General features: G+C 37.5%; 1 long non-coding RNA gene across 1 annotated transcript; it reads right to left on the bottom strand.

Moving 5' to 3' along the window:
* Positions 1 to 3,064: 3,064 nt before the first annotated feature.
* On the bottom strand, positions 3,065 to 3,670 carry LOC122138657. The gene is made up of 3 exons (XR_006155723.1): positions 3,518 to 3,670; positions 3,291 to 3,386; positions 3,065 to 3,218 (listed from the first exon to the last, which is right to left on the bottom strand). It is a non-coding gene; the product is annotated as an uncharacterized LOC122138657 (long non-coding RNA).

The following is a 3,670-nucleotide window of genomic DNA, read 5'->3' as shown; positions in this document are numbered from 1 at the left end:
TTGTTTAATCTCATGGCTTTACATGTGAGGGTCAGACTGTCCATCTCTTCGATTACTTGCCCCAAATTAGACAATCTCTTCTTCGAATTGAAATTGTCAATAATTGTTCTAATGGTGTTAATGTTGAAAGCTGTTCTGTGAAAGAGTTGGTTACCAGACTGTGGTGCTGGGAGTTGATTTACAACATCCTGCCTTTCTGTGGAATTCGGCTCATGTTTCAACCAGGCTCCCGATCGAATCTTTAATTTGTCTGGTTCACGCTACAAGCCATTACACACACTCAGTTCTGCCCTCATTGGAAAATACTGTGAGCACTTGCCTTTAATCCATCCTTGTTGAAGAAGAACAATCACTTTCTGCAATTCAGCATCCTTATTCGTTTCCTCCACAATAAGTTTTAACATCTCATCTGAGAATGGTAAAGATGAAACCACTGTACTCACATGTCCTTCCACTTCTTCACTGAGGTGACTGCTCTCTGACATCGGTGCTCGTGACAATGCATCAGCCACAATGATATGCTTCCCAGGTGTATACACTAGATTTAAATCATATCTTTGCAATTTCATCATCATGCGTTGAATTCATATCATTTAAATTCTTCTGAATTATCGATATCAATGGTTTATGATCGGTCTCTACTGTGAAAGTAGGTAATCCATAAACATATCCATGGAATTTCTCACAGCCAAATAATACCCCCAAAGTCTCCTTTTCAATTTGAGAGTACCTTTTTTCAGTTTCCGTCAGGGACCGAGAAGCATAGGCCACAGGTTTCCAGGAATCTCCATCAGCCTGAAGAAGCACAGCTCCTAGTCCATCCTGAGAGGCATCTGTAGAGATCTTAATCGGACGAGTGTAATCAAAATTAATTATTAACTCTAAAACTGCTAGAAAATCAAAGCCAAAAATCTAAACAAGTCATGTTCCAAATGTGAGGTAAAAAAAATTTTGGCCCGCCGCAGTAAGAGATTTTACCCATTAGATGCCAGCAAAACTCCACTTGTGCACACAGTGGTTGGATTTGGGATTTGCAGTATTTTTGGGATTTGCAGTATTTAGATTTTGGGATTTTCTTTCAAATATTACAAGCACAAAAACGTACACACCAGTTAAATCAAAGTAAAAACTGGGTTTATACTTTAACTGAATCTCCATCAGATTGGAAAAGCATTTTTAAAAAATGATTTTAGAAACAGGTATTTCTAGTTGAAGAAATACTATAAAACAAAGCTTGAAAATGTTGCATTGATTATAGAAATGGTTACTTTTTCATGTCTGGAAATAACGCTTTTGAAATTCATCAAATAAAATTTTTTTACAGTACCATGGAAACCCTGTAAAAATGGAAGTGAAGTAGATCTATAAGGTTACAAAATTCTAACCCTAATGGGTGGATTCGGAAGAAAAAAAAGAGTCAGATAAAAAAAAAAAAAAAAAAAAAAAGAGAAGTACAAAACATCACAGAATCACATTATACCTTAGAATGTCCTCCTTTCTCTCACATGTTAGAGGTCCAGTGTACCCACATGCTACAATTCCTTCAGAAAGGTCAAGCAAGGCTGTAGTGTCTGCGTTCTCAATCTAATGAAATACAACCAATACTTTCATCTGTAATTTGGTTTGACTACAACCTAAATTATGAATAAATACATGTGTATATATTTTGGCGATAGAGTTTAAAGAGCAGGTCAGATGGTATTTTAAAGTGTCCCAATATTGTATTGGAGTCCCCTGCATCAGGTTTAAATGCATCTAAGGTCAGAAAACATTGTAATTTTCTCAGAATATACATTTAATATTAGAGTCATTTGCCAATTATTAGGAAATGATCCGTTTCAAGCAAGTTCGGAGCAAGCCCCCCCCTTCCTCAAGCCTACTCTGCTCTGATTGGTCAGCTGGCCAAACCTGTTGTGATTGGCACAGAGATGAGTCCTTGAGCCAGTTAACTAGTGCTACCATTGACAAAGCACCTTTACATAAAACAATAATATAATCAATCCGTTCTTATAATGACATAAAATACAAAAACACTTATGCAAGCGAATCGTGCCCACAGCTAAAGTTTAGCTGCTAAACTGTGAACACTAGGTGGATACGTTAGCCGAGTGCTAACGTGACTAACTGATTAAACAATACAGTTTGTAAACCAAAATATGTCTACTGTAATGTTTGAAGAACGAAAGACAAAAGACGCTTGGTCTTAACTTTTAATCAGAACGCAGAACAGTTGTATCACAGGAGCACCAGCCGAAATCACTCATCTCTCCTGCATTAACCCTGTAACTGCCAGTGCAGCACAATAAACAGCAGTTTCACAATTATTATAAAGTCTGTGTGCTACACTACATTCTTTATTATTAAACAAAGTAATTAGAACAACGTCAGTCTACAATAATCGACATATTCTTAGGTTCACTGCAAATTTTTAGAACTACTTCAGTAAGACAGTAATATCGTGCTTTACCTAGAAACCTAAAGCTGCACTAGGTATACATCACATATTGGCACAAAAAAAATTATATTTTGAGCACTCAATTGAAAATGTACACCTAACGTATCAATCGTACTACTTACAGGTCGTGGTTCAGAGAGCTTGTTAGTCCAAATTAAGAAGATTAGAAGCCAACGAGGATAAAAGCCCAGATTAGAGAAGCAGTTCTTGATAAAATGACAAGCACACAACAAAAGGCTCGAATTGTATTTCTGTGGTATCCTTGAACACCGCGTCTTCTCAACATGATGTAAACGCACTAATAGCAAAAGTGTTTGTGGGCAGATCAGACTCTGTTCGTATTTCGCGGGCAGGCGGGGATTATGCAAATGTGTTACCCAGTGACATACACCGGTAACAGACAAAAGAGTCTAAAATATAACGACTCATTACGGCGATTCAGAACCGACTCTCTCTTTTGAGAGACAATATCTTTATTTATCATGCACTTCTTTGATTAACAACTTTGCAGATTGTTTTCATTTAAGGATAGCTACGTTATAAATTGCAAAAGAGAGATTTTTCAAAAAACCCATCTGACCTGCTCATTTATTAGAAAACCTTAGCAATAAGATCTAGCAGGTCTGCATCTGTTACATCAGCCTTTGACAGCTGATCTTTATTGAGCTCCCCGGAAGAGATGAAGTTGTACATCCACTCCATGAAAAAGTTAGGTGGAGGGCCATCCTGTGTAATGCTCACAGCCATTATTTCACCAACTGTCCTAAAGTACATCATGGGCCGTTCATAAATGGGCAAAATGGCATTAAATGAAAAACCTCCAGTATACACATACCTGAAATTGTCATTCTGAAATCTGTAATGGAATACTTCAGATTTTTCCCAGAATTCCCTCCCTCTAAGAATTTTGCCTCAATCCCAGCCATCATTTCTGTGGAAAAATTACATTATCAGTATTAATAGACAAAGGAACTGAAGTTAGTTAAGAAAATTGTGACTTTTTTATAAAAGTGCATAAATGTATGCAATGGCACTGCTGCATATAAGGAAGACAAAACATACCTGTCAGGTATTCTTTCATAAGAGCACCACTGTCTATCCCAGGTTCTCAAATGAAAGTAACTCTGAGGGGATTCTTCGGAGAGGACTTCTTCTGCCGCTTCCATTGTGCCAAGCCTCGGTTGAACATGTCCTCCCTTGTGACACAGACACTGA

This window comes from Cyprinus carpio, chromosome A3, assembly GCF_018340385.1.
Source record: "Cyprinus carpio isolate SPL01 chromosome A3, ASM1834038v1, whole genome shotgun sequence".
NCBI classification, from domain to species: domain Eukaryota; kingdom Metazoa; phylum Chordata; class Actinopteri; order Cypriniformes; family Cyprinidae; genus Cyprinus; species Cyprinus carpio.
Note: the sequence above shows the minus strand (reverse complement) of the source record. Positions and strands in the feature narration are given on the sequence as shown.